Genomic DNA, 14,817 nt, shown 5'->3' with positions numbered 1-14,817 from the left:
GATCTAATGTTCCACCACCACATCTCGTGATAACATTACTTTCTATTCCATTCTCAATGAAAGCTACACTCAAAAAAAAACCAGTCTGTTATAACTAAAATATTTAATAAAATATACGTGTTATATTTAAAACAATAATCTTATGCAATAACAGAATACATTCCAGTATCACGCAGCCAACGGAATTTCTGTTCAATTTAATATATTTTTCTTGAGAGTACTCTGATGCCATGTGACAGAAAGAATGAACATTTGTGAACAATTTGTTGTAAAACTTGGTTGAGCTACTTCGAACAATATTGATTGTATACTGCTTTAGGCTCATAGTCATACGTTCATACGTTCAATGATGAATGATAAAGAAATCGAGATAACACCAAGTACATGTAAAACGATTCATGAACTTTCGAATGAAAAAAGAACCTTCGTGTCCGAACAACCATTTTTGCTTCAAATAATATAAACGGTATGCAGTTGAACGTTACATAGGAGACTGTCAGTTTTAGTTTTTACGTGTAACCGTGTTATTACATCACAATATAATTACAAGATCATAAGCATTTCCGGAAAATATATGTAATGTATAATACACATGTAATAATCATCTTATTTATGTAACAGTAATATATGTACTAAATATAAGCGTGAATAATAAAAAATAATATTGAACTAATTATACTTGTCAGATGTAAAATTGTTTAAAAAACAACAACAAAAAATTAACACTTTTTGTAACAATATATCTTCACAAAAATATATCTCTATTTCGGTCGTTTTTTTCACAACAATTTAACGTATGTCTGTATTTATTAAAACTCAAAATTCAGACCGTCGGCCATGTGGCTAATTGACTTAATTATTCAATTGTTTTATTTTACTTATGACATTATTACCAACATAATTGTGGAAGGAAACCCGGACGAATATATGTTGACTGCAGAGGAATTAAATAACATTGTTTACTTTGTTTCCAGGTTTCGGATTCACGAATTTGCCCTCATACCCTAACTGACATGACAGCGTACGAAGCGCACTTAGCTAATCGTTACTTAACACGGAGTACGCATGACCAAACTGACGCCAGGTTGCTTCAATTAACCTTCAAGTACTTCAGCTTGGCCTAAATAAATTTAAAGTGTCCACCTATGTGCGCGACGTTAAGATTGCGTATGCCCTCGCTGGAACACTCTTTCGCGTTAATTGTAAGTCGTTTGAGGTTTACACAACCAAACGCAGCTAGCTAAACGACGAAATCATTAGATTAATACACATCCATTATTACCATATAAACTTTAAGGATTATTGTCCAGATGTTGCTACTGGCCCTTGTTATCAAAGTGTTATTACATTACAACCCCGATATTTCCACTCCCGAGCGATACTCTATTGTTACCATAATCAACTAGTGAAAATATGGTTTCTGGTAACAAATAACCAATGAAACAAAGCTTTCAAAGTGGCGGAGTAATATTCTGACCTAAGTTATACCCTCAATTCCACAAAGCAATGTTAACTGGTCGACCTCAAAAAGTGTTAACCAGTGAAAATCACGTTTACAACTTGTGGCTATTTTTACGCAAAAAGCAGGCCTTGACCTTTCTACGACCTCAGTGATTCTTTTTGTGCTAAATGGTTTCACACGCGGTATTCCTTATTTGGCGAGAAGTCCAACACTGTCGCGTAAAACTTAAACATTGTTTGTGTTTTTCCCACTGATTTCAAGGACTTGAAAACACTACTTCATTTGAAATTTGTAGATTTTAAAAAGAATATTCACAACTTCAAGAAGATACCAGACGGTCATAGTGAATGAATGAGGGATTGTTTTCAAAGACATAGGTCTGAGTCACAAAAAATGAACAGATGAAAAACAACTTCTTGTTTAATAGCTGGTGTGTTATTCATTCACAGTGTTTAAAACTATTTTAAAAAATCTTTAGAAATAAAGCGTGCGAAAACAATATTTGATAGATTCGTCTTTCATTAAAAAATGGCATTTATGTTATGACCTTAGGGATGCATATGAGTTTCACAAAACAGTGTCAAAATTATAAATTTACAATGACTGTAATTGTTTTTGTTCTTACATTCATACATGTTGATATCCTGTCATTCAGATGTGTGCTTTTTAGCATCAAAATATACAGGCGTTAAATTGTGAATAAACGTATATCATGTCGGTGTCACTATTAGGGGCCTCCGTGGTTCAGTTGGTTAGCGTGCTAGCGCAGCTTAATGACCCAGGATCATCTCACCAATGCGGTCGCTGTGCGCTCAAGTCCAGCTCATGCTGGCTTCCTTTCCGGCTGTACGTGGGAAGGTCTGGCAGCAATAAGTCGCATAAGTGAAAAATTCTTGAGTACGGCGTAAAACACCAATCAAATAAATAGATGTCACTAATATTATATTTTTTTTAAAAATAAAACATAGTTATCTGCTGCATGGGCATTCAAGCATGCATAGCTTTGCATGTATGCATAGAGGAACATGATAAAAATCAAATTAATGTAGTAACTTTACAATTCAATTAGATTTAAAGGATAAATTACTAATTTTCGCTCTAAAAATCTCACACACAAGTTAAAATGTGTGTGTGCAAGTCATCATGGGTTTCCATTCTTGTCACATTTGAAGTCTGAATAAATGAAGCAAATACCAGAATTAAAAAAAAAAACTTCTGATCAATACTGAAAATTTTAGGAAACTGAACTAAAACAATTTCCCTGAAAACAGTGCATGGATTGAGAAAATCATGCACAGACTACAACAGTACTTAATCAGCGACATGTTTCAGGATCAACAAACTGCTTTTCAGTGATGTTTATGTATTGGTAATTTTCCACGCCCTGATTTGTCAGATAATGATAGTAATCATTCAAGTTGTCGTCAATGTATATAGCCAAGGCGCACTGTTACTCAGTGATAGCCCAGAAATAGCTTCAGCCAGTTGTACATGCACTCATCAAATGAATCAGCCATTTATTTGGTCCTACATATTTTTTGGACATCATAACTTATACTTTATTAGCACACGGCAGTTTGATGTTTCTTCATTCCAGCAACATTTCTGTAAAGAAATCCACAAAATTACAATCGCACAGATCTTAGGTAAACGAAGCCTTGTTTTAATAAAGTTTTCACCGCTTATGTTTTCGATAAGTGTCAAATCATTTTATCAGTGATAAACTTTCCTCGTGTAAATGTTTTAGCATCCAAGCATAGTTGGCTCCGGCTTAGACTGCAACACAAGCAACACACGTGTGTTTCATGCGTGACACGTATCTGAACTATCAAACGTGCGTGAATGGTATGTGATTCGCGTATGTGCCATGTATGTGATTTGTGCAAAGTTATCATGCGTGGGCTTTTACACAAATGACAGTTGTGAAGCTAACCACATATGTGATACACATACATTTCCCCTATGTGAAACGCATTTCAGCGTACGTGACAGAGTAGGCCTTCTTCACACACGTAACACATGTATAGAGTTTTCACCACAAGTAATACAAGTGTAATTTACATATTATTTCAAGGCATGTATATAAATGTAAGCCTATAGTTAGGTTGAATTTATTTTACGCATATGATGATCAAGCCTTTGACTTTTCACTGCTAATTAAAGTTGAAAATTATCTGGGCCTAATTAGTGAATTATCCCAGCAATTTTCCCTCCTGAAGACATATTAACATGACAGGAAAGTCTTGGAAAACAGGAAAACCATAAAATCTGGTTTTTCAGTTTCTTTTTTTTTTTTTTTTTTTTCAATTTTGGACTTTCTTAAAATGTCAACTTCCACCTAAAACACAAAATATAATTTGTTTCCACTTCAGGGAAGCGGTAAAAAAATTAAAAAAAGGTGAAAATAAAAATAATATAAAAAGTAATGTGCAGTTGGATATCGTGAATTTTCTGATCAAGTCTTGGTATATCCGACGATGAAAAGCTCTGGCAGGTTTTACGCCTTGAATCCGAGAACTGTCTGTTTAAGAACAGAAAAACGTGTCAGCACGAAGCAGGGACCTACATTACATTAGGCCGCATGTACGTACATTGTGTGCCTGTTATTAATGAAGAGCTCTTGTTAATTAGCTGCATGTAAGAGCATGTAAACTTTGGCAAGTGTTCAGGTAATGTATGTATTGGGCATTTCTTGTGTACTTCAACGTACATCGCTAAGAGAATCGTATGGTTACAAAACCGCCCCTAGTTCCGAGAGTTTGTGGTAAGTAGAACTCTTCTTGTAATCCAACGATGTCAAGGAATGTGGATTCTGTGCTTGAATAACTAAAATTCTGTATATCATAAGAATGTCTATGGCCTTAAGCTTACTTAAGTTGCATTTCTGTGGCAAATGTCTCGTTTCTGTCCCATTACTAACGGTACTCTAGAAGGTAAACAAGGAACGCGGACATTGGCGAGCTGGTGAAATTATTCACTTGGGGTAGGAAAACCGTTCCTTCATCCCATAAAACTAAAGTTTATTAGTGTTTGTTTTTAGCTCTATGTGGTTTTTTTCCCCGGTGACTACCCACCCACAGCATGCATAGATTAGGCCGACCATGCCGACGTTTACAGAATGTCGGGTAACGCTGGCAAGCGTCGACATCGGTTGGCCAACGTTGACCCGATGTCGATCCACCACATACTCGCGAATGGTAGCTTAGCACAATCTTTGCCGGTTTTGTTTGACATCATCGGCTGTATATAATGATGACAAAGCATTATTCTGTGGCCTAAATATGAAGCGGCTCGGTGTAGGTTTAACAACATTGGCATGATGTAGGTAAAACGTTACCCATCTTTGAGTTTACATTTGCCCCTGATGGTCAATACTTGGGCCTATGCTGGACTGTCAAACTGAATGGAATTTTAGTTTGATGACAACTTCATTTAATTTCCATCGGCAAGACAACATCGTGCTACTGGATCATTTGTCAATGTCGAGCTGATGTCGGACCAATGTCGGACTGACGTTGGACCAATGTCGCACTGATGTTGGACCAATGTCGGACTGATGTTGGACCAATTTTGGACTGACGTTGGACCAATGTCGCACTGATGTTGGATCAATGTCGGACTGATGTTGGACCAATGTTGGACTGTCGCCCTCACTGGAAAATCTGTTAGACAAAAACGGTTTGATGTTGACAAGATATGATTCCCTCTGCATCTCAGCCATGAGATAGACAATTGCCACTGTCTAGACATTTTCAGTGTCGGACTTTCTAACTATATATTGATGATGGGATATTAAACCATAATTGCGGTTCCTCTCAGTCTTGCAGGCGCAAGCTGTAGTCACACGAAAGAAGCCTATAGCTAGCCTATATCTTGCATAAAGTTATAGAATGTATTACAGAAACAGGGCCTGTAATTGTCAAATATTATTCATGTACAATATTTAGCACACAGAAGTAATCTGTATGGTCAATTAGTTTGTTTCCTTCATCATGCACAAGGCTTGCCCTAGACCTATTCCAGTAATATACGTCTACGTATGTATACATATGCCCAGTGAAAGGTGACACTGCAGGAAACAATAAAAAATTGCCCAGCCTCAGAATTTAAATGGCCTGATGGTGACCGGTTGTCCACTGAATAGTATAGCCTGCATGGTTGTGACCTCATTGCCCACAAACACCTCCCTCCCTCCCCCCCCCCCCCACCAACCAAGGAAAGGGGTTTGATATCACATGGTCCAGAGACTTGGATCTGCGAGTATTGTTTGATCAGAAGTGACCACTTTCTCAAGAGTTCTGATCAGCAAGATTAAATTTTCCAGTGTGCCAAGAAACTGAATCGATCAGATGAAATCGGTAATTAACTTAAATTTCCTTAGACTTTATTATTTTTTCAATAATTTTAAGTTTTGTTAGTCAATTCATTGTTCATGTCTTGTTCACAACTCATTGATTTCAAATCTAATATACTTTCACAAATGCGCTTCTCCAAGCTAATGTCATATGTTACATATATAATGTGTGACAGACTTTACAGGCATGTTCTGGTGGACTCCCGTACACAATATGTATCTCAGACTTTACAATCACAAAACTTGAATACACAACTCTCCCAAAGCAATCCCACTAATATTCCTATACATTTGTTTGTGCCTAAAATAGTGAGAAAGAAATAAAATCACAGTGGGTCTGAGACAAGCACCTAGCTGTGTGAAATTGTTTTCAATTTAATTTGCAGAAGCAGAGGCGATGAATGCAATTAACAAATGCATCGATTTAAATGGTGACTGGGGAAGTTTTCCAGTGGTTCTGCTAGCAATACGGGGGGGCCTCCGTGGCTCAGTTTGTTAGCGCGCTAGCGCAGCGCAATGACCCAGGAGTCTCTCACCAGTGCGGTCGCCGTGAGTTCAAGCCCAGCTCATGCTGGCTTCCTTTCCGGCTGTACGTGGGAAGGTCTACCAGCAACCTGCGGATGGTCGTGGATTTCCCCCGGGCTGTGCCCGGTTTCCAACCAATGCTGGCCGCCGTCGTACAAGTGAAATATTCTTGAGTACGGCGTAAAACACCAATCAAATAAATAAATGAATACTAGCAATACTCTTTGCTCATTTGGCAAAGTACTGGGATTAAATGTGGGGATGTGAGTTAAATCCCAGTGTGATACACTTATGTAACACTTATGAACTGCTGATAAACTGTAATCAACCCAGCTGCAAACCTTGCAAATCTTACATGTAAAGGTACAGGTCAACTGAATATTCACTTAATAGCGTACATGAAATATAGACAAAATGCTAAATTTTATTTACTTCATAAAGAATACAAACCACTCTTTTAAATTGTTCTTATCATATAATCAACCGAGAGTCCACAATATTTCGATGTTTTTCTTCCTTTTTGTAATTTGCGCAAACGCCTTATAATGGAACTTTTTATTTTATCAAAATGTGTGACAAAGCTACCATCTGAGAAAACCAACCACGTCCTAAGTTACTTTTGCTGACCCTATAAACATGTTAGTACCAGTTGGCTTGGCGACCTCAGGTTGAACCAATATCATGTCTGGTCCATGGACTAAAGCTTAATCCTATGTTACATTGTACATTTATTTACTGTCCTTTCACTCTGTCTGCTTTACAATAAATATCATTCTACTCCCCGAGGTATTCTAAATTCATACCAAGATGTCATGACAACTATATCTTCTTGCGAATTGGGGGTATAAACAGTATAAATGAGGGCGTTCGCTTTAGTATACAGAGCTTTGCTATCTGTATCAGTTTTCAGCTCAATTAAGCTTCAAGTTTCAGCCGACTGCGGCTCTCTTAGAGGGAAATTCTTTGGAGTTCAGCACATAGCCGATTGCGTGTGCTCGCCAAAACAAGTCAGTTTGATCAAAATCACTTTCCAATTGATGTCTAAAACACACACTGTTGTTCTCGGATAACCAGTATGATTGAATACTGAGATATCATCCATATGTTACAACTACGTATGTTACATGCACTTACCCACTGTGCAATCTTTTTTATGAACCGCTACGCAGATTCATACAGTTTGCACAGTGGTTTTATTGTTTATATCCCGATAAACCTAAAAATCCTGAAATAAATAAAACATCAAAGAAATAAGAAAGTACGAGGATCATAAAATTATACACAGGGACGCATTCAACAATTTTAAGGATGTTGGGAAGACGTAAGGGATGTTTAGGCAAATGAATGAAATCAGTATATAATCGTGTATCATGTCAGTTTACACGTTCTCGACAGTTACCTGATAATTTGCTTCCCGTCCGGACAGCACAGTTGGTAGAGCGTCCGCTTCGGGAGCGGTAGATCCAGGATACATCCTGGGTCGAGTAACACCTAAGACTTTAAAAGAGCAAGTTGTAACTTCCTCGCTTGGCGTTCAGCGTGAAAGGGATAGTGCAAGGACTGGTTGACCCGCGGGGCAGCTTACTTGCCTTCGGTAAGTCGTCTCAGTGAAGCAACACTAGATAAAGAGCGGTGGAAATCCGTCATGCAACAAGGATATACATTATATATACATTATATGACTGAAAACTTTTTGAGCACGATGTTAAAACTCACTCACTAATAATTTGCTGGATTTCGTCACAATTCTCACCTGTCAAGAGCCTCGTACTGCACGCGGGGTTTGCATTCATTATTTACATATCTGGAGGATACCCATGAAGTATACCACCGTCGTGTGGAAATAGTACACCTTATAACCCACTGAGTGAGTGAGTACTTGGGGTTTAACGTCGTGCTCAACAATTTTTCAGTCATATGGCGGCGAAGGAATTCTTAGGATGTATGTAATGGACCTCGTTGTTGCAGGACGGATTTCCACCGCTCTTTTATCTAGTGCTGCTTCACTGAGAAGGCAAGTAAGACGCCCCGAGCCCGAGCTATTACACTGATACTGGTCAACCAGTCGCTGCACTTCATGCTGAACGCCAAACGGGGAAGTTACAACTTCCTCTTTTTTTAAAAAGTCTTAGGTGTGACTCGGCCTACGATCGATCCTGGATCTATCGCTCTACCAACTGTGCTATCCGGGCTGGTCATTGGAATTGAGTCTCTGCTCTATAACCACTAGGAAAAGATAAACGATCTTGTTGAAACTTGAGTTTTGTTCTCCATATTGCATTGTCTTTTTGTATTATGTTTTTCAATCACGCTGAAACAGATGCTCATTCGCGCCGACTAACACACACAACTTTTCATTTCTTTCTCTTCCCTATATGTAATGGGCTGGCGGTGTAAAGCAGCTGTCTACAGCTTCCATGCAGCCTTAGTTCACCATCGCGGCAAACATCATGCAATTCCTTTTAGATGGTCCATAGATGAGGTGGTTACAACGGTTACGATAATTAATCTAATACACGTGCTAATTAAAGTATATAAAAACTTTTAAAGGGCTCATGTCCGTATGATTCGCAAAGATTATCTGTACAAAACTGCATAGGAATTATAGATACAATGTTACAGCGGTGACAAAAATACTGCTATTTAAATAAATTAAGCTAATTAGTGTGGAATGAGTGCATGATGGGATAAATCTGAAAAGCGAAAAGCTATGCACATGTTTTTTTCACAATGAGTCATTTTAGCAAAAAGTTTTTTCAATAAACTCAAGATGGGGCCGATAGACGGACAGGCAGACAGAGACTTGACCTTGAAAATACTGCTTGTCCGTAAGCGGATGAGATGTAAAACCATTCAGCTTGAGAATAGCATGGTGTTTACAGTGTTCTATACATTTCCGCTCTCTCTTATCTTGCTGGTTTGGTGCTGGCATTAAACCTCAGACCCCTATTAATTTTCCATACGTGACAATGTTACCGTTTAGCGCTGTAACTGAGCCCCAAACGTTCTGTGGCCAACAAACATTGATGCCTACCTTTGACCGTTAAAATCTGGACCTTCTTAAATTACTGTGTAAATACATCACATGATAGCTATGTTAAGACCCTGCGAAGAACGTCCGCAAGGGAATGAGGATAAAACCACAGACTATAGTTCGGAAATCAACAACCATCCCTAATAATGATACTAGTGTTACTATGCTTCAACTACTACTGTTACCCCCACTCTCAACGCTTGTGAGGTCTCGGGGATAATCCTTAATTTCAAGTTGTATCGAGTGGCCAGGTAGCAAAACGCTCTCTGTCCCTGTCTCTCTTTCCTTGTCTCGCTCTGTCGCTATGTCCTTTTCTCGCTCTGTCTCCATGTCTTTGTATCGCTCTGTCTCCATATCTTTGTCTCGCTCTGTCTCCGTCTCGCTCTGTCCTTGTCTCGCCCTGTCTGTTTGTCCTTGTCTCGCTCTATTTCTCTGTTTTTGTCTCGCGCTATCTCGCTCTGTCTCTCTTTGTCTCGCTCTGTCTCTCTGCCTGTGTCTCGCTCTGTCGCTCTGTCGCTCTGTCCTTGTCTGGCTCTGTCTTTTTGTCCTTGTCTCGCTCTGTTTCTCTGTCTTTGTCTCGCTCTGTCTTTCTGCCTTTGTTTCGCTATGTCTCTCTGTATTGTCTCGCTGTCTCTTTGTCTTGTCTCACTCTGTCTCTCTGTCCTTGTCCCGTTGTGTCTCTTTGTCCTTGTCTCGCTGTGTCTCTCTCCTTGTCTAGCTCTTTCTCTCTGTCCTTGTCTCGCTCTGTCTCTCTGTTCTTGTCTCGTTCTGCATGTCTCTCTTCACAGAAAAGTCTGTTGTGTAATCAATTTTATCAGTCAGATAAATTTGACATAATTGGATATTATGTACACGTAAAATTTTCAAGCTGATTCAGTTTCAGAGAAAGGCAGATGTCAAACATTATTAATCCTAGAATTGGGGTGATCACGCAACATTTCTCGCTAGTTTTACAACACATTGTTTGTGGAAAGAGGGTTATCAGCTCCAGTGCACTCAAAAATTAATTTGTTTGAGTGATGCTAGAATGTATTATGTAATTATAGCGAAATATATTCTGTCACACTAAACATAATATTCTGTTAGTTGAACAGAATCTTTATGCTGAATTAATAGAATATGCTTGTTATATTTAACAGAATAATCTGCTGCAATAACAGAATATATTCTAGTATCACTCAGGCAACCGACTTTCTGTTAAAACTTAACAGATTATTTTTTAGTGTGATAGTGGTAGTTGTATTTTTTAACTCTCGTAAACTGTAACACATTGAGAATTACAAAACATAAATATAAATCGACGGTGACATACGCTTGTACAGTGCCGAAGGTGAAGGGCATCTTTGCTCAGTGTCTTTCCGTTTACTACTGTTGTGTACAGGGGTTCAGGATCAATGCTGATTGGAGATAGGGTCTCCACAATAATCCAGGAGCTTCTAAACAATGTGGCTGCTGTGAGTTCAAGTACAGCTCATGCTGGCTTTCTCTCCTGCCTTATGTGGGAAGGTCTACAAGCAACTTGCGGATGATCGTGGGTTTCCCTTGGGCTCTGTCCGTTTTCCTCCCACCATAATGCTGACCGAAGTCGTATAGGTGAAATATTCTTGAGCACGGCATAAAACATCAGTCATTTAAATAAATAAATCACAGATGTAGGAAATATAAGGGTCTCACTGCAAATTCCAAAACTGGCATCGTGCAAGAAACAACCTGTTTATTCAATTCTTTGATTTATCGTCCATTTTCGGTATTTTCTCATTTTCAGAGCTAACCAGCTCTACCTAAGGAATCTATTGGCCATTCTCCCTGAAAGTAGTGCTCGGTTCATGGACTTTTGGACTTCATGGTCAATTTTCTGAGCAACAATATTCTTCCATCACAAGAACAGATATTAAAATATAGTCTAAGATGGCCTGAAATGTCATCATTCGACCCTTTATGCATGCACTGCTAGGCCAGGCGGCGCACTGAAATTGGGGGAAGGTATCAAAGCGGTATGAGAAACGGACGTACACACATAAGAGCTCAATTACAAGGACACAGCCACGTACGTGTTACAGTACAGAAGAAAAAGGGCCCGTCGCATGGACGGACTTGATATAGGTGGGCAGTGTTACCCATTCTGTACCAACTGAACTGAAAAGGTCTTACCTGACTGCAACATACAAGGAAGGTAGATAGCCCAGATAACCCAATATTGATTAGAATTTGAACCCTTTTTCTGTCTGTATTTTTAAGTCTGCACTGACCGTGTTCCTATCTTTAAAAAGGCAAACTAACGAAAGAACAAAAACTGATTGGCTTAGGTTTCGGAGAGGTCATTCTGTATATGCTTATCAGCACACACGTAGGTTGTGTCATAAAGTAATATTTATGTATATATTCTTGAGGTTAAAGATCATACTTAGCAACTTTTCAGTCATATGACGAAGAGTCATAAGATTCATACATGAGGCAAATCGTGTGAAAGCTTGGGGTATACATTTTGAAAAGTAATTTTAGGTCGGCGTTAATGTCCTTCTTCCTTGTAATCTATACACCGATAGCCTTTGTGGCCTAGTTGTTAACGTACTAGTGCGACTGCTGTGAGTTCAAGTCCAGGTCATGCTGGCTTCCTCTCCGGCCTTACGTGGGAAGGCCTTCCAGCAACCTGCGAATGATCGTGGTTTTCCCCCGGACTCTGTCCATTTCCCTCCCACTATAATGCTGGTCGGCGTCGTATAAGTGAAATGTTTTTGAACACGGCGTAAAACAGTCAAATAAATAAATCACAGATATAGGGAATATAAGGCTCTGGCTGAAAATTCCAAAACTGGCATGGTGCAAGTAATTTATCGTCCTATTTCGGTATTTTCTCCTTTCCAGAGCTAAACAGCTCTACCTGAGGAATCTATTGGCCATTCTCCATGAATCCAATGCCTGGCTGCGCAATCCATGAAGGCATTTATGATCTATATACCGACGGCCTTTGAGGCTTAGTGGTTAGCGTGTTAGTGCAACGCTATTTCCTCACACCACAAATGAAATACTCTCGAGTACGGCGTAAAACACCAATCAAATAAATATATAAATAAACATAATGCTGACCACCGTCCAATAAGTGAACTATTCTTGGGTACGGGGTAAACGAATCAAATAAATAAATAAAAATGAGCTCATAACAGCCATCGAATTGACTAGGAGTGGTCACCATTCACCCGGACTGTCCATTTGGGATGACGGCTGGTTTACAAATGTCTGTTTTGACAGGAAGATACGGCAAATCTAACTACGAGTAACTTCTGGGACGCGTAATGTACTGAGATTAAATAAATCAAATATTAAGCATTCGCTGACCATTGTGGCTTTAAGCATGAACATTACTTTTGCTCGCTTAAAATTAAGTAGCGTTACACAACTTTAATACTATAAAATCAAACAGTTTGGCTGTGGTGAAAGCATGGATAATTGATAATGATATGGTTTTTATTTACAATTATTAAAAAACTATTGTATTTTACTACTATATGTATCTTATGTCTTTAATATTTTGTGTTTTAAGAGAGTAGACAACAACTTCTTTTACTTTCTACCATATATGTCTTCACATCGGTGTTAGAATGCACACAGAAATGTCACAAACACATGACTACGTCGTTCTATGAACACATGCGCAATTCGTTATGTGTTTGATCTCCATCAAACTTCAAAATGTCTCTCAGACTGATTCTGCTGTTTTTGGAGTTCACTGTTTTTTCTTTACGATTTCTTCACTGGATTTATCAAGGCTGTAGAAGCTTTATGTACATTTATGTGTTTTGGCCACTGGCGTTCTCTTCTTGCTATGCCCATAAGCAATGTACATTTTTTGAAGTGAGCGCCTTTCCTTCCCTGAGCTTCGAATCGCATCGCTGAGCCCCTTTGCTTTGTAGAACCCCAATCAGTTGCTCTTAGCTTTCTCACTTGCTTGACGCATTTTGGTTGGGTTTATAGATTGCTGGAGGCTTTGTCACATGCAGGTTATTATATGCAGATGGAAGGTAAATATAATATCCATATCCCAGTCGTTGCATGTGTTCATAAAAGCAACATGTTCATAAAAGCAGCATGTTCATAAAAGCAACCCGTTTTCTTCTTCAGATAAGAAAATAGATCACTACCTTGTATCGACACTGAGTAATCCGGAGTCTGCGACCTCATGCTAAATTTCTGTTCTTTTTTACCAGCAGTCACACTCTCGCCCCAGCTCTAGTTTTGCTAACTATGTGATGTAGTCGTTCATTCCACAATTTAAAGTAACTTAACAAATAAACAACATATTGTTGTTATCTAGTGCTAAAACATATTTAGCACTAGTTAAGAAGTACTTTGATCTTGACTTCACTGACACGAATATCGATCTCGTTTCTCAGAAATACGAATATCTATCATCCAAGGCAGTTACAAGCTGAATGATCTTTATCTTGTCAGAATAACAAAACATTTTGTATGGATTTTTTTTCTGTCAGTCCAAAACAACCCCAACGTGAACCACTTGATTTTTGCTTTTAAAATAAAATACTCAGAAAAATCATCTGCTACATGTATGTGTGTCTAATGACAGTTTTACAGTCAGTGTACACGAAGTGGTTATTTTAGTTTCTAGGCGTACATATACGTATCTCAGTCGCGCATTCTTTGCAACTGTTCAAAAAGCACCATGTTAATGTACTGAATATGGATGTTTATACAGCCCTAGCATCGATCAAGCAGCATTAATACAACAATGACACAGATCACCAGAGCCTGATCGCTCTGCCCAATTTACCAACAACAGTGTTACTTTTAAAGTAAAATCTCAGAAACAAAGACTACAACTAAGAGAGTAAAACCAGAGCACGGACATTAGCGTGAAAGTTGGCAAATGGTCACACGTAGAAGGCATCTATTTCAATATACCTCAGGTACGGTTATATTCCAACTGTTCATGTAAATACCTAAACTAGACCATTAGCGCCATGAATTTAGTAGAATCAGGTAAAAGAAATAGTGATATTAATTTTAATTTATTAGACATCACAGGTCTGGAATTTAAGTTCACATTTAACATTAATAACATGGAACTTAACATTAACTTAACATGGAAATGCGTCGAAACATTTGTACATCTGCTCTAAATAAAAATGGACGTTCCGGGATCAATAATGGCAAGACCAATTCCCAAAATGACGATTGACACTAACACTAAAGAACTAAGAAAGCATACGAAACTAGGAGAGAATCATGCAAAGTAAAAAGGTTTTCAATGATATTTGAAAGTCGCAATGAATGTTCTGAGCGAATGAGTGAAATCAGTATTGAAATGGTCTACCATGCTGGTATACAAGTTGCCGATAATCAAAATGTATATCCCATCCAGTTGTTCTGTGATTGCAGCTGTTTCTATATTCAACCTGGTGCTCGCATTCAACACGATGAGTATAC

General features: G+C 38.5%; 1 protein-coding gene across 1 annotated transcript in view; it reads right to left on the bottom strand.

Annotated features, from left to right (window-relative positions):
- LOC135465781 (3-galactosyl-N-acetylglucosaminide 4-alpha-L-fucosyltransferase FUT3-like) overlaps positions 1-11,630 on the bottom strand; it is a 33,075-nt gene extending 21,445 nt beyond the window's left edge. Inside the window, exon 1 of the mRNA XM_064743120.1 lies at positions 11,527-11,630. The gene's annotated coding sequence lies outside the window, so the exon portion shown is untranslated. The remainder of the gene's footprint in view (positions 1-11,526) is intronic.
- Between the last annotated feature and the right edge of the window lie 3,187 nt (positions 11,631-14,817).

Source organism: Liolophura sinensis, chromosome 5, assembly GCF_032854445.1.
Source record: "Liolophura sinensis isolate JHLJ2023 chromosome 5, CUHK_Ljap_v2, whole genome shotgun sequence".
Taxonomy (NCBI): domain Eukaryota; kingdom Metazoa; phylum Mollusca; class Polyplacophora; order Chitonida; family Chitonidae; genus Liolophura; species Liolophura sinensis.
The sequence above is the reverse complement of the archived record's forward strand: the minus strand, read 5'-3'. Positions and strand labels throughout refer to the sequence as shown.